General features: G+C 40.2%; 1 protein-coding gene across 4 annotated transcripts in view; it reads right to left on the bottom strand.

Moving 5' to 3' along the window:
* Nucleotides 1-25,034, bottom strand: part of ANKRD11 (ankyrin repeat domain containing 11) — a 118,191-nt gene extending 93,157 nt beyond the window's left edge. For all 4 annotated transcript variants that reach the window (XR_014027530.1, XR_014027531.1, XM_081336123.1 and 1 more), the window contains exons 1-2: nt 24,774-25,034; nt 9,012-9,091 (exon numbers count right to left, since the gene is read on the bottom strand). The gene's annotated coding sequence lies outside the window, so the exon portion shown is untranslated. The remainder of the gene's footprint in view (nt 1-9,011; nt 9,092-24,773) is intronic.
* Between the last annotated feature and the right edge of the window lie 823 nt (nt 25,035-25,857).

Genomic DNA, 25,857 nt, shown 5'->3' with positions numbered 1-25,857 from the left:
TTTCCTAGTTTGGCCATGAAGTCTAAAATATCCAGAAAGTATCAGATTGGGAAATGCAGAATATATTAACTGGAATATTCTCAATTTTCTCGCTTATTCTGATAGCTAAGGAGAGATTCTCCAACGAAGTACTGTATTCTATGCTCACTGGAGCTAGCAAATACACAATAGGCAGTCGCCACCACACTTAGGAATCTCACAAATTCTTTTTTTTCCCCCATCCCAAGTACCAAGTGCTACTATGCTGCAAGATAAGGCAATTCTCCTTTCCATCAGTTGGATCTTTCTTTGATCATCATCTCTACAAATCTCTCATTCATTTGGGGCTCTACCTGTCTAACTTTATGCACCGTATTTCTTGAAGAATTCATTATTTTCATTTTCTTTTAGAATTGAGCAAAGGGCTGAATTCCACCACCAATCCTATGCAAAAGGGCAGGTAAAATTAGAAAAGTGGATGTTCTTTCTAAACTTTTAATGGAACATCTTTTATGGGAATCAGAGACCACTCATTAGTACCTGCAAAAAGCGGTCATTGCTGGTCCTCAGTATCAAACCATAGTATAAAAACTCTTTCACAGCACCCATTCTTTGTCTCAAAAAAAGACACGAAAAGAAACTACGCTCAGATATGAAAAAGAAACTGTCAATCACTCCATCCTCTTCCTGAAAGCCCAGGAGACAAATTTTCATTTCTAGTTTGCAATAAACAGAAGATACCCCAAATATTTTACACCAATGATGGCAAACCTTTTAGAGACCGAGTGCCCAAACGACAACCCAAAACCCACTTATGTATCGTCGGGTGCCAGGTGGGTGTGGCCCATTGGGTGTGTGTGCTGTGGTGGTAACAGCAGACCGGGTGAGACTAAAAAGTTCAATCAATTAATTCCAAGTTTGTGAGAATTTTTTTCCCCCCGCAAGAAATTGAAATTGTTGTGGGTTTTTTTTGCACAGGCAGCAGAGGCCTACAGCGAAAAGGTTTTATAAAAGCCAGCTGAAGGCCTAGGATTGGGGCGACGGTGCCCGTGCCCACAGAGGGCTCTGTGTGCCACCTGTGGCACGCGTCCCATAGGTTCGCCACCATGGACTTAGGGTTAGGTCACCATGAACTCAGAGAGCAAAATGGACATCGTCAACAAACTCGGAGTGCTGGGGCATGGTTATGAGGGCACTTACTTTTGTAGGCTGCCCTATCTATGTTTCCTGGTAAAATACATGGGAAAATCCCATTGGAGGAAAATTCCACTTAGGGTTAGGGTTAGGTCACCATGAACTCATAGAGCAAAATGGGCATCGCCAACAAATTTGGAGTACTTGGGTATGGTTAGGGGGGCACTGACTTTTTTAGCCTGCCCTATCTACGTTTCCTGGTAAAATACACGGGAAAATCCCATTGGAGGAAAATTCTACTTAGGGTTAGGTCACCATGAACTCATAGAGCAAAATGGACATTCCCCCCCCTTTTTTTTTTGCACACGGTGGCGGAGGCCTAAAGCGAAGAGGTTATATAAAACCCAGCTGAAGGCCTAGGACTGGGGTGACGGCACGCGTGCCAACAGAAAGGGCTCTGCGTGCCACCTGCGGCATGCGTGCCATAGGTTTGCCAGCACGCTTTTAGACTATACCATCCAGAATTTCTTATCATCAGTGGCAGGAGATGGAACTGATTGAACCAGAAGTGTGTTTTATCCCAAGCGTTGAGAATATATGTTTGTTTTTACAACAAGGCAATGAGCAGCTACATTGCACATTACTAACATCGGCAGATGAATTTTGAAAAGATATGAATGCAGAATATCCTCACCCATTATTTATTAATTTAGAAGTCGTCAGAAGAAAGAAATGTTATAAAGAAACAAGAGTGCCCAAGATTGCAAATAGTAAGCCCAAATGGTTCTCCCACTTTCTAGCTGGGGCCCTGGAGAAAGGAACTAAAATTTAGTAAATCCAGACAGAGCATTAGTCACATATGATTTTAGTCCTCTCTGGCACGTTCTGCTTGGAAAGTGAAATGTAAGAATTTATCCTTTTTTTTAGTGATATGAAAAGAAGTGCTAAATATGAAGCTAGAGAATGTATGCAAGTGATCATCTTGTTTTATTCAACTTTTTTTCTAAACTTACTTCAACTACAGAGCATAATGCTGAACGTTAAAATCAACTGAACTTGTGAATATCACTACTACTACCACCCTGAAACAGAACTGGAGAAAGGAAAGCTGCTCTTTAAAAAATAACATTTCAGTGTTCCAAACCTTTATTTACAGGGATATGCTGAATGAAGAACAGTACTCAGTGTTTCTTAAAGAACTATGTCCCTGTAACGTGGGGGTGGGCAATACATTTTTCCCAGGGGGCCACATGAGAAGCTAGAAACATTGAGGGGTGCTGCTCCCACAGCCCCCACAGGTCAGAGAGAGACAGTCAAAGGGCCTGCAAACCATAAAATGCCCAGGTCTGATGTAACAAATATGCTTTCCTCCTCTTCCTATTTTTATTTTTAGCAGTATTACTCTATCCCCCTCCCCTTTTTAATACATACGTCAAGGTGGCAAATATGCCTAATACTCCTTCCTCCTATTTTCCCCACAACAACCCTACAAGGAGGGTTGGGCTGAAAGGAGGGACCCACCCTGTCACCCAGCTGGCTTTCATGCCTAAGGCGGGTCTAGGACTCACCATCTTGGTTTCTAGGCCAAAAAACTTTCTCATTACCAGCATAATTACAAAAACAGTTGTCACAGACTTTAAATGAACCATCCTCTTGCTGCGTTAAAAATTTGGTGGCCTTAATTCATTACCCAAGTTGGCATATTGTGGAAAAGAATAGAGTTACAACTGTCAGCACTCTTGTGAGACAACAAGCTCCAGTGAACCCGGTGGCTCTCACCCTTGAGTAAATATATATATTATAAATGCATTAACAACACAAAACACAGCATTATACATTCTGTTGGATTTTCAAAATAAAAGGATTGATTTATACTCTTCAATATGTTGTTGTTGTTAGCTGCGAAGTCGTGTCCGACCCATCGCGACCCTACGGACAACGTTCCTCCAGGCCTTCCTGTCCTCTACCATCTTCTGGAGTCCATTTAAGCTCACGCCTACTGCTTCAGTGACTCCATCCAGCCACCTCATTCTCTGTCGTCCCCTTCTTCTATTGCCCTCAACCTTTCCCAGCATTAGGCTCTTCTCCAGTGAGTCCTTCCTTCTCATTAGGTGGCCAAAGTATTTGAGTTTTAGCTTCAGGATCTGGCCTTCTAAAGAGCAGTCAGGGTTGATCTCCTCTAAGACTGACCGGTTTGATCGCCTTGCAGTCCAAGGGACTCGCAGGAGTCTTCTCCAGCACCATAGTTCAAAGGCCTCAATTCTTTGGCGCTCAGCCTTTCTTATGGTCCAACTTTCACAGCCACACATTGCAACTGGGAAGACCATAGCCTTGACTATACGCACTTTTGCTGACAGGGTGATGTCTCTGCTTTTTAGTGTGCTGTCTAGATTTGCCATGGCCTTCCTCCCGAGGAGCAAGCGTCTTTTAATTTCTTGGCTACAGTCCCCATCTGCAGTGATCTTGGAGCCCAGGAAAATAAAATCTGTCACTACCTCCATTTCTTCCCCATCTATTTGCCAGGAATTGAGAGGGCCAGATGCCATGATCTTGGTTTTCTTAATGTTAAGTTTCAACCCAAGTTTTGCACTCTCCTTCTTCACCCGCAACACGAGGCTCTTTAGTTCTTCTTCACTTTCTGCCATTAGAGTGGTATCATCTGCATATCTTAGGTTGTTGATATTTCTTCCGGCAATCTTAATTCCAACTTTTGATTCATCTAGCCCTGCCTTTCTCATGATGTGCTCTGCATATAAGTTAAATAGGCAGGGCGACAGTATACAGCCTTGTCGGACTCCTTTCCCAATTTTGAACCAATCAGTGGTTCCGTGTCCAGTTCTAACTGTTGCTTCTTGGCCCACATATAGGCTTCTCAAGAGACAAATAAGATGGTCTGGTACGCCCATCTCTTTAAGGACTTGCCACAGTTTGTTATGATCCACACAATCAAAGGCTTTAGCACAGTCAATGAAGCAGAAGTAGATGTTTTTCTGGAACTCTCTAGCTTTCTCCATGATCCAGCGTATGTTGGCAATTTGATCTCTAACTCTTCAATATAACTACCAGCAAAAGGCCACTCTACCAAGTTCCATTAGAACTATTTTTCTGATTTATTTATCAGATTTGTATACCACCAAATCAGACCAACTCACTTATGCAACATCTACACAGTCTAAATAGTTATATTTGTCTACATTAGCCATCTCAGAAAATTCCATCATCTTTACCAGCTATTCCTTCCCTGTGGCTAATGCTGAACCTTTCTATCTTTGTCCATACACATCATCTTGCTTTGATAATCACATAGAAAATCAGTTCCATAACTTTTTCCCAAATGCTTGTCCATCGATCCCAAAAGAAAAACCTCTAGTCCAGGGATGTGAAACTGCCGGCCCGTGGGCCAGAGGCATCACGAGGAAACCGCCGGCAATGGAGAAAAAGCTCTGATACGTCACGCGACATGATATGACATTGTGAGTTTGACATGTCTGCTCCAGTCTCGATTGTATATTAATTTTTAAAATCCTCTGAATCAGTGTGTGTATCTGAATCCAGAATTTTCTAGCTTTTTTACACATCCAGCAAACATAAAATGTTGTTTATATTTCCAATATAAATTTGAAATGTATTTATGCATTTTAGATAATTTTTCTGGTGACATATTAGAATTAGATTTCTTTATTGGCCAAGTGTGATTGGACACACAAGGAATTTGTCTCTGGTGCATAAACTTTTAGTGTATGTATGCCAACAATATATCATTTTATAAACATTATCTTTACGATTATATTGTAAATTTCAACCCCTTCAAGGTCATATTTACTCATGCGTATATTATAACCAAATGTTCTTAGCCCAGTTTGTCATTTATTCTTTCACCTCGTTTCATTTTTCAAAGTTTATATACTTTTAGCAACCACATGTTCATCATTTGTACACAATTCTACTTTGTTACTTTGTTCAAAACCATAAATTATGTTGTCTAGTAGTTTAAATCTTTCTAATAAGTGTAAATAAGAAAACCACTGATAACTACAACCATTTGCTCCCAGTTCTTCTCTTAATTTTATTTTGCATTCCCCTTGACAAAATTCCAGTATCTCATGATAACTTAGCTATTCATGTACTGCCTCATTTCTCACCTACGAAAGGCTTCTTGTGCTGAGATCCACAAAGGTGCTTCAGGGCACAAACTCAGTTTGTATCCATTTCATATTCTCAATATGGCACATTTACCAGAATGATTTTATATCCTCATTAAACTTGACATTGTACCAAAAATACCCACACCACCAAAATCTCAGGTCATGCCCAACTCCAAAAGCCTTCTAGTTCTCAGCAACACGCACTTACATCTAAACCAAACAGCAAGCTTCAAAAAGCATTTTCAAATCAGGTAAAACCCAATCCTCTACTTTGCATCTTATAGCACTTTATATTTAACTCATGGGTTTTTCCCCTTCCACACAAACTTAGATATATCTTTCTGCCACTGTTTCAATGGTGTTATCAGTTGTCAAAACAGGTATTGTCTGGAACAAAAACGTAATTCTATGCAAGACATTCATTTTTATTATAGAAATTTTCCCCAGCAATGACAGTTGTAATTTCTCCCATCTTAATATACCTGTTTTACCATCATTCCATGTCTTAACATAGTTATTTTCAAATAACATACAATTCATGTTTGTCATAGTGATACCCAGATATTTCACCTTCTTCTCAATCTTAAAACCCACCTTATTCATCAATTCTGTTTGATCTATTTTCACATTTTTGTTAACATCTACATCTTTTGTTTACTGTTTATTAATTTGGTGCTACTGCACCAAATTAATGTTTCAATTCCCTTTAAAAATCTTCCAGAACCAACACCAAGTTATCTACAAAAGCTCTTAATGTTAAGTTTCTTTTTTAACTCTTACTTGCACAAGCTTCTCCTCTCGTCTTATATCTCTACTGAGTATTTCAAGAACAAAGCAAACAAGATAGGAGACAGTGGGTATCCCTTCTTGTTCCTTTTTGTATCTCACAAAGGTTGTTAGATCTCCACTTAACTTTCTGTGGAGTGTAAATTGATCTTGCCCATTTTACAAAGGTCTCTCCAAAATTCATATCTTCCAAAACCTTGAACAAGAAAACCCATCCAAATCTCTGTATCCAACATCAATTTGGCTCATTTTTCATTGTTGCTACAAATATTCCTATATGTCTAACACATTTCTAGCGTTATCTTTTAGGTAAAACCCTCCATTAAATTCTTGCAAAATTATTTTCAGCCTATCAGCTAGAATCAGTGTAAATAACTTGCAATCCTTATTCAACAATGATATCATCTTATAGTCTATCTTTAAAGTCAAATCTTGCCTCTTTTTTGGTAATTTTACCGGCCTCTTTCTAACTCTCTGGCATCCTTCCTCACCGTAGGAAGAGTTCATCATGTTTTGTAAAGTTTCATCCTCAAGACCTTTATAATAAGAACCTGATAATCCATCTGGCTCAGGTCCTTTCCTAGTTTAATGGCTTCAGAAAGCTTCCTTATTGCTATACTCTTGGTATCTCTAGAAACTTCAGCAGCCAAGCTCTTTGAAGTGCAAATCAAGTCTGTTCTTGACAGGGGCCTATGTCTTTCAGAACAGTAAGTATATTCTCTTGAATTGCCATTTTTATGTTAGCCAGATCTACACAGACCAAAAATCCCTTATAGTCTGCCATGTCTGAATATGTATTCAGGAAAGCAGCTGAAATTACCATTGGCATGAATCATAGATTGGGAATTTGATAAGGATTACAGGTGTGCACATCACTGGATGACTCAATCAAAAGGACATTTCTGTAAGATAATGAAATTAAACTCTCTATATAACAGTTTAAATCTTTTTAATGTTCACAGGATTATCACCTATAAGTGTCCTATGCCATTCAAGTTGTAGAATATGTGCAGGGACTCTTATAGTATAAAAGCATATGACACTCATCTTTTCGGGTCCATTCAACCTAGGTTTGAAACAGCATTAATAGAGCCCCCAAATTCAAACCTATTATATAAGTCAAAGCTACAACAAGTATAATTTATTTGATCAGAGCAAAATAAAAATAGTACATTTAGCAGTGATGCATAAGGATGCCTCCTTCTATGATTGGGGCTTGACGAGGCAAAGGGGCTTGTGTGGATAAATGAAAGTGTAGGCTATGTCGTCAGACATGTAAACGTCCAGAAGAGTCTCCCAAGGCGAACAGGCCACCCCAGACTAACACTGATCACATCTGCCAACCTGCATTGGATCAGCATGGCAGATTGTGATCTATTCCTTCCTCATAAACACCCTGAGTCTCACAGCCAAGAAGAAAGAGCGAAGGGGTCTTATAAAGGAGGATTCAGCCACATTCTAAGCCATTGCCAAATCGCCTTTCTTGTAGACATGCTGTCAGAATTTCCTGTTTCCAGGCATCTTTTCCTCCAGAGATTCCAACCTGATCCACCTCTTTTTAACTCATTTTCTTCTGCTGCAATCTCCCACTTCATTCCCAACACTTGGAAACAATTCTGTTCGGTTTTTAGAGAGTTGCTAAGAAGCAGATCAAAAGACAGAGTCCAATACTGCCAATTTATCACCTATGGACAAGAGACCACAGATCGTGATTTAATAGGCCCAACGCAGAACCTTAATCAAAATATTCAAGAAATTAGTCCAGTTAACTGAATTAGATCTTTGGCATATCAATTTCAATAACAAATCACATTTTCTAATCATTGCTTTTTAGTGATAGTTACTCCAGCTATTGACTAGAATAAGAACATACTTGAAACAGAAATTTCCAAATGCAGAAGGAAAGCAATTCTTGCAAACCTGCTGGGATATTAATGCTTTCTAGCTATATGTAACAAGCAAAATGCCAACAACCATCCTGGCGATAGCTATACTAAAACGTTTGGAGTGTTTTGCCACATTACCCTTTAGGAGCACTGCTCTTGGCACTCCCTGATCCACAGGCTTTGAGCAACAGGAGAACTTTGGTCTTTAGCAGAGCTGAAGGACATGAACCTCTCCTAGCAGAAGTGCTAGTAGGAAAGAACATTCCTTTTCACTAACAAGTCATTCAGCTTGCCTCTCCTTGCCGAGTCTCAATCAGAATTGAAAAGTTGGTTAATGTATAACCTTTACAAAGATTCTAATGGATGGAAGAGAGGAGAGATAGGCACAAATCTACTGCACAAGCCATACCTAGAGCACCATATTGGCTTGTTGGCTGTTACACAGTAATGAAACTCTTTTAAAAATCATGTTCAATGTTCTAAAAAGCAATTTCAGTTGTTTCTTTGAAAGTTAGTGATCGCTTTAATAGTAATTGGCAAAGAGTTCAGAAAAAAGAAAAGAACTTTGGATTTCTTTCACACGTTGCCATTAATGTTTCTGTCCAAATGTAGGAATAAAGCTAGTCTTTGGCACAAGCCTCTGCAAAAACACAACTGAGCCAGCAGCTAAGGATGCACAACCCCTCATAAAACTATCTGGCCACCTCCAGCACTTGGTTGGTCACTTGCAGCAAGCAGCAAGCGCTAGCAGATATAACCTTTTCACACATAACTCTCTCCTGGCAAGAGGACTTAAAAAGAGAACAGCCAATCTCACATCAAACTGTAATTAGCAGAAGGATTCAGAAAATTAAAAACAGCTTGCTATATTTAATTCTGTATAAAATTATGATTTCTGAGCAAGCTGAAGACATTACCCGATGCTACAACCAGCACAAATTGTGCTACTTACCATTAAAAAGACTTCTATTTAAATGCTATGAAAAAATATTACTCGCTTTCTATTTTTTTAAATCATATTTTTGTAAAGTATCCCACTGAAAAAAGGCAAAAATACATAAGAAAATAGTATAATATTTACCGATTCCATAGTTGAAAGCAGCAGTTAGCTGGACATAGATAAAATCCAACAAAAGGGTCTCCCACAAGCAGTGCTATATTCTGAAAGACAAAAATAGCCATATAAATATTTCAGAGAAAAATACAGGCTTAAATTATAAACATTTTTCTTTAAATTCTGTTTCCATTTCATTTTGTGTAGCTCTTCCAAAACTCCATTAATACAAAAGGTTCAAACAAATTACTTGACAGGATAGTACAATTAAAATTTTGTGTACGTGCAAATAAACACACGCATATATAAGACAGAATTATTTCTACTCTTTAGCACCAGAAAGACAAGGGGTTGGGGTAGCACGCTAATCTTATAGCAAGTTTATTGGTTGGGATAATTTGCAATTCACAAATTTATGTAACTTGTTTACTGTACTTGTTATGCTTGCTCTGAGAATTTTTTTTCAAAACAGAATATCTGAAGAAAGTAGCTCAAATTCCACTAAAGTAAATGTATCACTTAAAATTAAACTATTTATGGCAAGTTTTAAATACAGAAGCAGTATTCTGCAAGCAAACACACAGGAATATCTGGTGTCTGTATTAGCATTTTAGAACAAGTCATGACTCATAACTGCAGAGAAGGGAGCTGCTCTTGAGTTTGTCCAAGCAAACCTAGAAAAGGAAGATTTGTACATTTAGCATACAACCAGAATCTAGACATGCAGCGCTCTTTGGGGCAGCTGAATAATTGTCTAACGTGACCGGCAAAGCCTAGGGTCGAAGTCAAGAGAGGAATCAGTCTGGAGTCTTTACATTTCCACAAGCAATACAAGTCCAGCCCCCCCCCCCCCGCCCCAATTCCATTAAGTCTATCAAGCGGCAATTTCATAATTACCGTTAACTAGGTTCTTGTATATAGCCATGAGCAATAAATCAGTTTGACTGGATCTTAAGATGTGGTCCTGATTTTTCTCACCTGACAACAAACTTTGAATTTTAAAGTGTTTTTGCTTGTTTATTCGTTTTATTTGCAATCCTCTCAATAATTCAGAGCACTTTTAAAATGTACAGTGGCGGGAGGGGGGGGAGAAACCAACTAGTTTACAGGAATGGCTCAGTACTTCCTAAGACTGCTTGATTCAAATAACATCTTAAATACAAAAAAACCTCTGAACTTGAAAAACTAAACCAACGGAGTACCTGGCAAAACAAACTAATCCAGAAGAACAATGACAAAAGATTCCATTTCAAAGCCTTTTTCAGAAAATAAAAACCACATCAGCAGCCACCAAACAATGTCAAACAATCTAAATCGGAATATATGAGAAAGGAGAATTCGTTTTAGGGACAGGTGGTGGGTGAACTTTCAGGGCACAGGGTAAAGTATGGAACAGATGGAGAGGGAATGCAGAAATAAAAAGCAAAGAGTCTGACTGGGGTTTTTTTCAAGTGCTCTCCTGAAAAGAAAAATGCCTTTCTAATATTACCGCTTCTATTTCAGTGAGCTGCCACAGGGATCTTTTGCAATTCTAAACAGAAAGAGGCAGCGTGTGATGCTGAGATGAAACGCAGCAAGTAAAGTGATACATTTTATTCACTCTACTTGCATAGGCACCATTGTGCAAACTTTACAGAACTTTTAGGATGGCAAAACTAACCTTCATCCTTGGCCACCATATTTTTATCTGAGTCTTCCTTCAAAAAGTCCATAGGATTCTTACAATTTTTCCTAATAATGATCATTTAGAACAAATTAACATGTTCTAAAACAAGCTAGTGAGCTGTATGCTTCAGGAGGAATATAATCCTAGAAACAGGTACCAGTTCAACATTTTAATTGTGACAACCACACAATCCTTCCTATATCACCACTAGGGCAATTTATTATTTCAGTTAGAATTTAATTACCATAAAATTTAGAATTTCAGCCAATAATTAAAACAAAATCTATGGGGAAAAGTATCCAGACAAATTAACTGCATTAACCACTCTGCTGTAGTTGCTTGCTTAAGTTTCTATGTAATCTTCCTGGTCCACATACAAGGGAAAAAATGCCCATATGTAAAACTACATACTGTTGCTTTTATTACAAAATCATTTGTTCTGCTCTGTTTTCAGAGGAAACAGGACTGTTTGGGCAAATGGAAGATGCTGGAAAGCTCCAGCAACCCTAGTCTATATTCTAAAATGGGCTGGAAAAAATACTCTAAACAATATTGGGTTTGGATCCAATAGAAAGTTATAAATGTAGCAAAAACAGAATTTTACTGCAAAATACTACATATTTTCTAAAATTTGAATCTATCTTTTGTGTAACCTTAAAGTAAAAAAACCAAGATAACTGAATTGGCCATTATTAGTAAAGCAAGCCTATCCTCTTTGCTTCTTCTTTCTCATTCCCTCTACATCTTTTCTACCTATCAAATACCATTAACCTGTTTACTTGTGGAAAAAACTTAAGGTGCGAGCAGAAACATTGAGTGGCACATTAGCAACAATACTGTTTAGCCAGAAATACCACATGAGCAATGGCCTGTTTACAATGGGCAACTTTGCTATTAAAAGTATACTCCCAGGTTCTTGATAAAACACACTTTTTCCAGTAGACATACAGAATAATTAATAGGCTTGAAATCCACGAATTTGCATTGAACGTGATACACAATTAAGAACATCTACAATTTGTTTACACTCATATTACAAATCCAATACGGTGTAGATTCCTCTTTAGGTGATAGGGCCTCCTCAGGGTGCCACCGGTCAGAGAATGTAGATTGGTGGCCCCCAGGGGGAGGTCTTTCTCTGTGGGCGCCCCGGAGCTATGGAACCAGTTACCGGTTGAGCTCCGGACGGCGCCCGATCTTCGCTCCTTTCGCCGCGATCTGAAAACATACCTGTTCGAACAAGCCGGCCTGGCCTGAGGGGTGATTGGTGGGGTTTTTACTATCACTTTATTGGGGTTTTATTAATGTATTTATTGTTGGGCATGTATTTAATTACTTTTTAATTTTTGTAGCTTTGTGTTTTATTCTTGCCCTGTACACCGCCCTGAGTCCTTCGGGAGAAGGGCGGTATACAAATATTAATAAAATTAAAAAATTAAAATTAAATAAACATAGCCTATTCAGGTACATCACAAGATATTCTGCCTCTTCATTACATACTGAAGTTAAAAAAATGTCTTGCCAAGAATGGCAAGTTTTAACAAAAGGAATGATTTATTGGGAACATGCAACGGTCTGATGATTATTTCAACAGGCAATCTTTTCCTCCAAAGACAGCTTAAAAAATTAATGACGCTGAAATACAAAAACACTCTAGGCAAAGCTTCACAAGGCTGGTTATGTGTGTTGTTGTTGTTGTTAGTTGCGAAGTCGTGTCCGATCCCTCGCGACCCTCTGGACGACGTTCCTCCAGGCCTTCCTGTCCTCTACCATCTTCTGGAGTCCATTTAGGCTCACACCTCCTGCTTCAGTGACTCCATCCAGCCACCTCCTTCTCTGTCGTCCCCTCCTTCTCTTGCCCTCACCCTTTCCCAGCATTAGGCTCTTCTCCAGTGAGTCCTTCCTTCTCATTAGGTGGCCAAAGTATTTGAGTTTCATGGTTATATGTAGGGTGCACCAAAACCGGGCCCTATATGCCAATCATTATATGCTTTATTATTTTTTTTCAGAGAAAATGTTAAGAAACTCAGAAATGGTCAGAAGTCATCCACTGAATAAGGAAGAGTTTAGAAGAAAATGGCAACCAATTCAAATATTTAATGTAATTTATATAGTAAGTTGTCTGTTTAATTTACCACTGGCCCAAAAATTAGTGATCCCAGAACAGAAAGGATGCGGAATGACAATAGCCCCGCTGCTGCCATTATTTACCCAATAAGGCACTCTCACACGTAGGAGGAAGGCTCTCAAAAATTCTCCAATGCAGTATATTAACTGTATTCAATAATAAAAGCTCAGAGAATTCCAATCCTAGCATGCGCAGAAGCATTTGGCCATATATAAGGAAGTTGGTTAATTCAAGCCAATATCTATTCTGTCAGCTATTTTTGTGCTGGGAAAGAAACAGAGGACTCTGAACATTCCCACAAGAATGTGGTTTTTAGAAACATCTTATCACCAAGAGGAAAGCATTTAGAACAGCTGGGGAAGTGGGGGGTGGCAGCCAATGGGTACATTAAGTAATTCCGATTACGTCTTCCGGAAGATCTCATCATTTACTTATAGAAATGGAAACTGATCCTCAAAATTAAGGATGACAACAAGTTTCCTGATTTTTGTTTTGGTTTAAGGTGCATAATTTTTTTTTGTTTTTAGTCCGTATTTTGTCTATCTATGCTACCAAATGGAGATAAGGCCAGTTCTGTCAATCTATAAGAACATGAAGTTTATGTGTTGACTTTTACATAAGAAATACATTGTTGTTGTTTTTTAAAAAAACCTTGAAAATCCACAAGAAGCAGAAATTCATTTTCCTTTAGCGTAAATATTCCTTAACAATATAGCAATTTTAAATAAAGAACAAAAATGTCAAGTTTTAAGTACAAGACAGACAATAAGACAACCATTTGTTGCTTTATAAAGTGTTTTAAAAGGGTTTTTTTTCTTTATGTACACATGTATAAACGTCTGTATTTCAAAATATTAAAATCCTCTGAAAGAACTCCACCATACACAAGTAAAATATCTCTAATAAAACTATTAGCTACCTAAATCTAAAATACAATATTTTAAACCCACTCAACAGATGCTATAAAACTTTTAAGACCCCATGAGGAATCCAATTCTTGTACTCAAAAGAACTATTTGTAAGATATATTTACATTACATTCTGAAAGGTGCTGGAAGACCTGAATTGTGCTACAATATGTGAAGAACATCTCCAAACAGGCAAAATTCCATGGCCAAAAAACTGCAACATGACTAACACATCTTCATTTTTAAAAGGCAATATAACCTAGCACTTGTTAGCAATCACTGCTACATTGGACTGAGTTTCCATAACAACAGGACAAAAAAAAAGCAAAATACAGTTCAGAAGAAATTATACCCCATAACAATGCACGAACATTAGCAGTATGGCTGATAGAATGCTTCAACACAAAGCTTGCAAATCGACAAAAATAAAGAGGAATAACTACTACAATTATTTTTGAGGTATATTCTTCATAACTAGTTTTTCCCATTCGATGCAAATGGCCTTAGATCAGTAATAGCTTAAGAACAAATTGCTACAATTACTTTTTAAGCACTAATGTAAGAGGTACACTATTTGAATATACTAAAGCTGTGATTTCCCTATCAGACAAGGAGCCAGTGAATGTGCAATGTGCTTTCCAAAACAACATATGGCACTGAACCAGACATTAAAATGATTTGAATTTTGAAATTATTTGGGCTAGAAAACATTTTCATTGCTTAAGGACTTGCAGTTTAAATGGTTACTCCTTACACAAACATCATAGCTAAAAATCTTTTAAACTGAATATTTCATTTATTTCACATACCTCAACATTATGTTAATATTCATCAATTCCTTAGTTCTGATCAGCAACTAAAACCAGTATATGTGAGTGTAGACATTTGAAATGGTTTGATATTTTTAATTTTGCTTTTTTTAAAGGACCTGACAACTCATCAGAAATTGAACAAAATAAAGGGATTTGTTAAAAGTGAATAAAAAAGAACAGATTAATTCAGGACTATTAAAACAAAGTTCAAATGTCACAATAAAAGGGCCTCCACCAGGAAGTCAAAGAAGAAAGAAGTCCAGGCCAGGATCATTCAGGATTGTAATTTGATAATAAATCACGATCATTAAAATATTTTAATATAGATTATGATCTATAGAGGGATAGAATAGAATATTAGCCGTACTAAATACGTCGCATGATCTTGATTCTATGCCTCTTTATACTACCCAGGATTGTATTAGCTTTTTTGGCTGCTGCTGCACACTGCTGGCTCATGGTCAAGTGATCATCCACTAGGACTCCAAGATCCCTCTCACAGTTACTGTTTTTAAACCAGGTCTCGCCCAATCTGTACTTGCACCTTTGATTTTAAGAAACTAGGGTCCTAGAAAGGATCCACGGGCAACTTCTATACAGCTTTTCATGGGACAATTATAAGTTTTATCATCTTCCATTAAGCACAATATTTAAGCATAATTACTACAACATACCTCACTGGCTAGTAGGCATCTACAAGATTATTTCAATAAACAAAAGATATAGGTCAGAACTGGCTACAAGTACACTATAAAGCTGAGAATCTTCACTCTGAAAACCAAATTTAGTATAATAAAGACGGTTGCTGTTTGTTGCACCAGATTTCACTCTGCTAATAGCCACCTAAAATATAATGCTGGTTGGAAAGTATCTACATGTCCTCTTACAAGCTGTATTCCAAACTTCAACAGGCATGACTCATGAACAAAGAATGCAGAAGTTTTCCAAGCTGCTAAACATGCTGCGGGAGGACGGAGTGATGTTACCACGACTGGGGCTCTGCAGGCATTTCGTTCTACATAAACTTATCTTGTGTGACAAAATGCAAACACCATCTTTCCAGAGACCCTTAAGGAAGCAAAATTTTAGAACTACTCTTAGCTTTTCTTCTCAAAACAAATAGAGCCCCTTAGTGACCTAAACTGGCACAGTCACAGATTATGATAATAGATTATTCCTTTTTAAAGGCTGCTGAAATGATTGTTGTATGCAAAACTAATTTGTTAAGAATATTATATGGTAATATTTACAGCCAAAGCCCTTTAGAAGCCAAAGGTGGAAGGACACCTATTTCCACAGACTGAACTCAAATGAAGCCCTCACACCCTGTTCCCATATAGTACAAACATGACTTATTAAGGGCGGTAAAATTGCCCTTTCACATTTCACTGATGAAATTTAGGAGAAGAACATTTCTGGGATGCAAAGACAGATAATTATTGCTACAATTATAGCAAATCTATTGGGTCAGACTTCCTGATGCTGAACACAGTTATCTGATCTTGTACTAAAGCCACAGCAGAAATTCAAAGCATAATAAACTAAACAGTAATTATAACAAATTACCTGCCTTTAAAATATGTTCAGAACCATAAAAAGGCAAAATCTCCCTCAAATTAAACTACTGTTGACTGTTTGGGCATATCCATGTTGTTTTCTTCTAACAATGAAAAAGTGGCTGATGCTTTTTTAGGAAGTAAATGATTGCATACCAATGTTTACAATATTGATCTTTGAAACATTCGTATCAACCCAATTTTTTAATCTGGAATCAATGCTTTAATGTTTCAGTAAAAATAACTGTTACAAAATGAATGAAATCCATTTACAAACTTCAGACTTTCTTTTTCAGTTGCTGGATTACAGTACTAAGGCTTCAGCATGAAAGCCAGAAAGTAACAATGCAAACTAATAGCAACACTTTTAACTAAAATCTATCAAAGACACATTGAAAATACTGGACAATAAAAGCCTCCAGTACAACAAAATTCCATACCCCAAAGGAGAAAGAGAGCCAAGAGATTAAATAAGGTTTGGATTAATCATATGAAATCATAATTCATTTATTTCCAGCACAATTTATTTCAAGAAATAATTAAAATTTAGAATTTACAAGTCACATTTAATACATAAAAAAGTTACTAAATCTTCTCCAAGAAGATCAGAATGCAGAGCATAGATTAATCCAGTTGATCTTCAATCCCTTCAGGTAATTTTTACTAAGAAAGTAGGACCGGTTTGTAATTATTTTTACGTTCTTACTGAATACTGAATTTAGATCTCTCCAGTTTTCCTGTCAACATGGTAAAAAGCTTCTGCTTTTCATGAGCAATAGTGAAGGAACAGTCAAAAAACACATCACAGACCAGCACTTGCTAGAGCAACAATGGAAGTCTGGTAAAAAATATTCAGATTGCTATGATGTGTCTACAGCTAGAAAGGTACAGATCAGAATGATGCAAGCAATGGTATTTCCCTTTGATACTCTATGGACACAAAAATTGGATTTTGAAGAAGGGCTTTTGATATTTCTGAACTTTGGCATTGGAGAAGCTGCCTGAGAATACCATGGACAGCCAAGAAAACAAACCAACAGATCATCCAACAATTTACCCTAGAGTTCTCGTTTGTTTGAGGCACAATGACCAGACACAAATTATGTACTTTGGAGATACAGATCTCTGTAAGTCTCTAACGGGAAGCTGGGAACGGTGGAAGGAAAGAGAGAAGGAGGATGACCAGGATCGACTCAGTCACAGTGACTATGAATGTACCACTAAAATATCTGAAGGATCAAATTAGACAGAAATCTTTATGTGCCATCTTTGTGGTCACTAAGATGGCACATAATCAGTTATCCTATCAGCCTGCCTCTGGAACAACGCTCTGAATACCCAAGTCCAATAGGACTGCTTTCTTGTCACAGCTATGTCAAAGGAACAGCGGTCGTTAATTGGACCCCATATTTCCAGTTACACTTCCCAATCACGCAGACCAATCATTGGATCTAACCAACCAAGATCAGAAAACATCTCTAAAGCTTGCCTAAAATAATTATAAATATAAAACATTAATTGTATTATTTAATATATAGAAAGCAACTATGACTACATATAAAGGTAAAGGTTCCCCAGGGGCCGGTGCTCATCTCCATTTCAAAGCCGAAGAGCCAGCGCTTGTCTGAGGACGTCTCCGTGGTCATGTGGCCGGCATGACTAGATGCCAAAAGGCGCACGGAACGCTGTTCCCTTCCCACCGTAGTGGTCCCTATTTTTCTACTTGCATTTTTACGTGCTTTCAAACTGCTAGGTTGGCAGAAGCTGGGATGAGTAACAGGTGCTCACTCTGCTAAGCGGCACTTGGGATTCAACCCACCAAACTGCCAACCTTCTGATCAACAAGCTCAGCATCCTAACCCGCTGAGCCACCGTGTCCCTTATGACTGAAATATATGTACATTTTATTTATTTATTTATTTTTATTAGATTTATATACCGCCCTTTCCCGAAGGACTCATGCAAATAGTGAACACATACTCCAGTCTAATAAAAATGTGAACTAGAGAACACAATATGACTTGTAAGGAAATAAACAACACTGATTTTCAGCAAACAATGTGTGTACTAGGAAAACCATTCCAAAATCTATAGGCAAATGACCTTTATCGGGACTAAATAAAACAACACAAAAGGGTCACCATGGATTGATATTTTTAACTGGGAAGCAGAATGGCACAATCTACTTTCATTTTTTAAAAATACCCACGTTCTAGTGAAGAAGGCTATTAAGAATCTCCTGTTCTGATAACTGTATGATGCCATCATTATCCAGATTCAAAAACAATGCCCCCCCCAATATCAGTTGGCAGGGGGCATAAGCAGAGAGCTATTGGCCTCCTGGTCCTGTATGCAGAGGCCTCTTTTTGGCCCCTTGGCAAACTACATGCAGGTTTTCATTCCGGTGCGGGAGGGCTCTTATGTATTTATAGCTCTTAATTTGAATGAAAGATGAAACAAATGATTTCATTATTTCCACACGAGTCCCCCACGCCACCATTTTCCTGTAATAGTTAGATCTGTATTTCTACTTAAACTGTTTCACATATGTAAAACGTAATCCTACATCCGCATTTGATATAACTACCCAGTGAGAAAGTGATGAAAGCAATCACAGTTAGGTCTAAAAGAAATTTCTCCAAAGGACATCAGAATGCACCATGCGAAACACATTCCCGTTAAGCCTGCTGCTCTTTGACATAGAAAGGACCTCAGCCCTGGCCATTTAAACAATTTCACAATATGGTAAACGGCATCATTCTAAGCCAACTTGAAAATTTGGACAACTTTCATGAACAGAGCCAATTATGATTTAATAAGTTACCTACACATAAACAAAAGGTATCTTAAGATTGGGTGAAGATTCAGCCGTTTAGCTGACCATCTAGAATAATCTTTGCAATAAATTCCATTATTCCACATGCAGCATGCTCAATGATTAGGGACATGGCTTCAACAGCTGCACATGGCCTTCAGAAATCCTAACAACATTCCTTTTCCTAGTCTCAACCCAGGAAAGGCAGCAGCAGTAGTAGTTTCATCTGTCGGAGCCATGACTACCAGTGGGCGGCTATGGTTATGAAGTAGCTACTGCTCTTCACGACGAACAGGGTGACTGCTGTGTTTTCTAATCATAAGGAAAATCCAACGTTGCTATTCTCACTGCCACCCTTGAAGCCCATTTGTTCACAATGCTTCCTTTTTCTAGCAAAAACTTTAAAAACTGGATCATCTGTAATAAAAATACATTACTAACAAATATATAACCCGTATAAGGGTTAAACAGTTCTACAGAGGAGTTCAGTGTTTGATAAGTTTATAAAATTGTGCATTATTCAACAATTAAGAATATCAACCCTTAAAAATAGATCCATTTTATACCAAAGTTCATTCTGCTGTTACAAGCAGAATCTTCTCTACTTTTTTTTCCAAGAGGCAAAGAGTCTGCCCACAGACTCCTTGAGGATAAATAATTCACCGCATAAATGCCAAGGGCAATGCAGCAAACCAATGGCAGATGGCAGGGGCACTTCTGACAAGAATGCAAATGCTTACTTTTCTCTGTAAAAACAATGAAGAACTTGACAGCAGGAAAAGGAGGAAGATGATGATGGTGATACCTGGCTTCTCTCAGGTCATGTTTCCCACCAGCAAAAACAGTGACATATTTTTAATAGCTATGAGGAAGTACCTGCTGAATTCCCATACGTGTCTATTTTTCATCTAAACTGTGCCAACAGAACAGTCTTACTCACATAATGAGCTAAAAAAGCAGCCTTGCTAGAAAAAGGACAGATTTAAGCACTGCTCAAAATCTATGTAGCAACTTTCTAAGAAATTGCAAGATTTGTCAAAGAGATTTAAATATAGTTTCTTCAATGTTTAATGCATGAAATATGATTATAACAACAAAAGGGAAATGAGAAATTAGATTAGCAATATTCTCAAAAGCAAAGTATATCATTTCCACTTATATTTCTTAATTTAATAAAATAAAATTAAGACATTCATGTAAGATATACCGTGTAATCCTTTTACTTTTGTAACAGTCATTATGTTTGTAGAACCAAAGGTCAGAGTAAAACTTCAAGAAAAAACATACCTTGAACCATGGTATAGTATTATAAAAGAAGATTTAAAAATTAGGTCAGGCCAGTATATTAAGTTTACAGAGTTCTAACACCACAGCAAAACCTCCAAAACAAAACAAAGCAACTATGTAGAATTAAGTATTAGTAACACAAGATACTGGAAACCCTTCCCCTACTCTGGTGGACTATATTCATTCTGGTTACCCAATCTCTGGGAAAATCCTCCCACATGAAATAACCACCAACCATACATAGACTATCTGCACTGTTGGTAACCAAGGAGCCACCGATAGTTGCAATGCATTTTCTTTTAATAATTCCTTTTTAGAAAATGGATATATTTGATAACAAAAAAGCAACTCTATTAAAAACCCGCATGGATCCTTCTCAAATGAATTCTCTATACAGTAGCATATAGAGGTTTCCTAGAACACAAGCTGTAGCTTTAAACCATTCGCACAGGAACCTGGGCATCTTTTAATGACTTAGCTACTCTCTGGAACTATCTCAGCTGGTCAAAGGCACCCATCCGCCAGTACCAGCTTTTTATTGAGTTCCATCTCAAATAACTAATTGTCTCTGCAGCCAACTGCTAAGCGCCAATATTTGCGAAGTGTCACTTTGAGGTGTAAGACACTGTGGACCCACACGTCCATCCTCTTAAAAGAGAGGAATTTACCAAGTGTTTGGGACAAAGTCTCATTTTTCATACCTCTTTCACATCTAAGTTGAAAACCAAACTGTATGCCACATCTCAGATTTGCCCTATGGACTTCAAGTTACAAATTGTGATTATACGTAGAGATAAATGTTAACAACAATCATTGGCTTTATCTCTGTCAGCACATTATTTCTTTCCTTACTATGCTTCTTTTATTTTTGTGGCTGTCTCATGTCTAGTTTTTCTTATATCTTCTAGGGGACATCTTCCAGTAAGTTAAAACTTGAATTGAGCAACTCATTCTAAACTAGATTCACTAGACTTGATATTAAAATACTGTGACGTATCTCCCTGAAAGATCCTAATAATTTTAAAATAACATTTACAATGTGGTTTTTAAGTATATTCTTGTATTACTTTTTAATTGCCCTATTAAAATGTAAGAAAATCTGGCTACATACATATATTTCAAATGGGTTTCATTTTGTTGTTAAACTGCTGCTGCAATATACATAAATTTCTTATATGTTTTCCCCAAAATGCTACTGAAGTATTGGTGAGACAACAGAAGGTTATTTACAAAACTGCATGAATGGAGCAGCAAGATTAAAGATTATCATTAAGACTTTTTTTAACTGAACCACACCAAGAAATTTTATTCCATTAAAAATAGTGAATGCAGCAAACCAATTAAAAAACACATACATGGATTAAAAAACAACAGCAACAACAATACTGCAGATATCAAGTTTGAATCAAAGGACAATGCAGTTTTTTATCCCACTCCCTGTTCTGTAGCCATAAATATTCTGAACATATTTGTCCCTATTATTTTGATTCCTACAAAACTGCCTTATTGACACTGCAGATTCTCTCACTGTTTCCTAAACATTCCTTTACCTACAGCACCACACACATGGACACAAATTGTATTTTAATTGCATGTTTACAAATGCTTAGAAAAAGGCTTATAGAAAAATATTAAACAAAGCTATATAAAGCATTAACTCATTTGCTATCTACTTTATAAAATTCAAGTGCTTATATATACATGTGGTTCCCTTAAAGAGACTAGACTGATGATACAGTCTGATTAATACTGCCTGATCACAGTAAAGGAACAATTCTTTCCTGGCAAATAAAAGCCTACCCTAGAAATCAAAGCAGAATCTCTCACATCACTGGACATTTTATTTTGTGAAGGGCAAAAACTAGAAATATTAATGATTAAGTTCTTCACAATAATTTTTGCAAAATGTGATTTGGAAAAAATGCTTAAATTCAGATTTTAATAATAAGAATACTATTAACCCTGAACATATACGTTATCTTAATGAAACCTGAAACATCCACTCTGCCATGTAGTTAGAGCTACCCATTATGTGTAACAATACTGTCCCTCATCTTCATCCTAGACTTAGTTCATCTCCTTTGAGCAAGGCAAACTGGTACTGTATAGAATTTACCAGAGAAATATCTCATCTACACAGTCTATTCTCAGTTGTCCAGGTCATGGTTGTCCCAAAGGTGCTTTTTCAAAAGGCAACTAGACTTTCTGTTCAGAACTGAAGAAGCTTCTTGGATGAGAAGTGAAACGTCTTCAAAGAAAAAACTAAGTCCAGTTTCCTTTTGAAAAAGCACCTTTGGGACTCATCTACACAGTTTATCCTTTATTATTTATTCTCTTCGGTATTTAAACCAAATGTGAAGCTCCACAGCTGTGTGCCAAAAAGTAATTACTTTAACATCTACATTTAGATGAAAAGCACAGCCCATAAGCAGCTATGTGCCATTACTAGCATGTCATGGTACCCCTTAAGGTGTACTATAATTTACCGTAAGTCTTTAACGATCTATTCCCAAAAACTAAAAATGCTTTTAGGAAACGTTTAATGTCCCTTTGCCATGAGAACTGATGTATACATGCAACTATGCATAATTCAGCACAACTGCACATGCAGCAGCCACAATACACACAATGTTCTAACCTTGCTCCCAACACACAAAGTTCAACAGCCAGGGCAGTCCCCAAGCCCAGCCTCCCTGATGCAGCCCTGTTCAACCAGTTTAACCAGTTAACTCTTTAAAGGAGGGAATAAGTGTTTACATACATGAGTGGTAAATACTGCCTATGTGACTGTCTCTATTCCATAGAGAATTACAGCCTAAAAAACACTTTCAATTCTCCAGGGACCTCCCTGGAATTGTTGCGTCCTTGCACAGGGGTCCCCAACCCCCGGGCCATGGACCAGTACCGGGCCGTGGCATGCCAGCAACCTCTCCACAAACAAGCAAAGCCCCATCCGCAGGATGCAGGCAGCAGACAAAACCATGCACCCTCCAGTCCACGGAAAAACTACTCTCCACGTAACCAATCCCTGGTGCCCAAAAGGTTGGGGACATCTGTCCTTGCATAAGCAAGGCCCTATCGTTGTCTCCCACAATGCCTAGAATAACTTAGATTAGAAAGAATCTTACTTTTCATTTACTTTCATCATTGCAGCATCTCTAACTTATTTTAATAATTCCTTTCAGCATAAAATTGGGGCTCTTTCTTACTCAGATGTAAGCCATCTACTTCAGTCAAAGTAAGTTTTACTACAAACTCTATTCAAAAATTTGAGTCTTTTGAATTTCACTAAGAAACAAAAACCAGAATAAAACTAGGGCCACAGAAAAACACATAAAAAACTGTGAGGGAAAGGGGAAGAGGCGAAAAATCCAAGAGGCAGGCTCCATTTTTCCTAAGAGCAGAATGACTTCTAGGAACATTATTGATAACATTTTCCAAGCACAACCATGAAAACCTCATTGGCTGATTAACTTCTCTTCTTTGCCTGCCTGGCTAGGCTATTCTGTACGTATTCCCTTTCTAGAACAATCCCCAGAGACGCATTTGGCTTTAAAAGACAGTGACTGATCTGCTCCCTCTACGGCCATGTTCCTTGTGACAAGGGAGATCTGTGTACAAAAGAGGAAAGGGGGGGAGGGAGCTGTAGTTCCTTCCTGCAACTATCAAAACAGCAACGATTTTAAGAGGAGAAGCAGATCCAAACACACCAGCCCTTGTGCCTCAATGAACAGGCCGGTTTTCAATCCACAGGCACACATCCTTCGCAGGACAGCTGCTTTCTCTGGGAAAAGGGCAGAGGGCATCGGAGGGCTCAGTTCCTCAAGGCTGGGGGGGGATGATTTGCCTTTCTAAACACGTAATCAATCTCTCTTCTTAAAAGACGAGGTGGGTGGGAGGTTTTAAATTCTGTTTGAAGACATACAGCTGCTTTTTATTTCTCGTTTTAGGAGGGAGCCTGAGGAAGAGGCTGCGCAACTGAGAGATTAAAGAAGAAAATGAATGCAGTTCAGCCCGCCTTGCTGGCTGAGGGCTGCTTCCCTACCCAGGCAGAGCGTCGCTGGCTGAGAGATGATGAAATATTAAATGGAGATTAGCAGAACCGAGTCGTTTCCACCGCATCGGCCCTGGCAAAGGCAACCACTCCCTCCCCCGCGGCCGCAGACCCTCCTCTTCGGCTGGGGCTCCGGCCCTTCACCTGCACCGCCCACCTCGGCTCGGGGCGCCCGAGCCCGGCTCTCTGCAGCCGGCCGGAGGCTGCTCCCCCCCCCCGCGCTCCGGTCCCGCTGGCCTTCTATTGTCTCCCCTCGGCCCCTCCTCGCGGCCCCGGCCCCTCCGGGCACCCGCCCCGCCTTCCCCGTCGCCGGGCTGGAAAGCCCCGGCCGCTGCCTCTTTCCGACTGCCCGGGCAGGGCTGGCGGGGAGGCTTCGCCGCCTCCGGACCCTCCGAGCGGGGGGAGCCCGGGAGGGGGCGGAGGGCCGCCGGGGAGTCGGGCCCGCAGACGCCGCCTCTGCCCGCGCCGCCCGCCAGAGGAGCCCCCCCGAGGCCACGTGCTCCGCGCCCCTCCCGCCCCCCAGGCCGCCGGCGGGGGAGGGCGGGCTCCGGCGCTCTGCTTACCCGGCGCGGCGGCGGCCACCGCCTCTTCTCCGTGGCGGCGGGAGGCCCGAGGGCGAGCGCGCGAGGCCTGCTGGCAGCTTCGCTCCCTGCGCCCGGCCCGGCCGCCTGCCTGAGGGAGCAGCAGCGGCGGCAGCAGCGGCGGCGGGCGGGCGGCGCGGTAGCGGCGGGCCCTCAGCAGTGCCGGCGTCGCCGCCTCCGGCCCACCCGCTCCATGGCTCCTCCGCCTCCCCGGCGGCTCTCGCTGCCTCCCCGGCCGCCGCTGGCTGGCTGGCTGGCTCGCTCGGAAGCCCCCCTGCCCGGCCCGCTCGGCCGCCCGACAGCGCCGCTTCCTTCCTCACGGCCCCGCCGCTCCGTCCGCCGCCAGAGCCGGCCCTCCCCATTGGCCCGATGAGACGGGCCTCCCCATTGGCTGGCGGAGGAGCGAGGCGGCGAGGCGGAGCCCGGACGCTGACGGGGACGCGCGTGACGTGTCCCAGGACCCTCGGGCCTCTTCCCGGCGGAAGCGTGCCCGCGCGTCTACGTGAGTGCGTGCGCAGGAGGGGCTCTCCCCGGCAGCTCGAGCAGGAGGGGAGAGGACGAGAGAGAGAGAGGCATCCTGGGATTGCTCGAAGTCCGACGGATTAGCCAGTCTCTCCACGGAGATCACGTGAGGGGCGCCGCGCTGCCGTGCAGTGGTTGCCAGGGTAACCTAGAGGGGCCTGCTCGCCGCAAAAGGGCCGCATCGCCCCGCACCGGGCTGGCCCCGCCCGGCCGAGCGCGGAAGGCGCGAGACGGAAATGCGGCCGCTGCCGGCGGGATGGCGGCCTCCGCGCCGCCTCGTTCCCCTTGCTCGCCAGCCAGCCGCCTGGCAGCGCCCGGGCCTCTCGCAACGAGCCCTTCCGAGCGGGGAGACGCTTCCCCTGCGTTGCGCGAAAGTAGCAGCTGCAGCTTGCCCCGAACCTCCGGTGGATCCTGCTGTGGCAGCCGCCTGGGGCGCGGGCCGAGCCGCCAAGTAGGAGCGCCACGAGTGCAGCCCACTTCCAAACATGATTGATATCCCGCCTTTGTTTTTTTCAAAACAAAATTGGTGAACATATCTAATAGT

Source organism: Vipera berus (genome assembly GCF_964194415.1).
Source record: "Vipera berus genome assembly, chromosome: 10".
NCBI classification, from domain to species: domain Eukaryota; kingdom Metazoa; phylum Chordata; class Lepidosauria; order Squamata; family Viperidae; genus Vipera; species Vipera berus.
The sequence above is the reverse complement of the archived record's forward strand: the minus strand, read 5'-3'. Positions and strand labels throughout refer to the sequence as shown.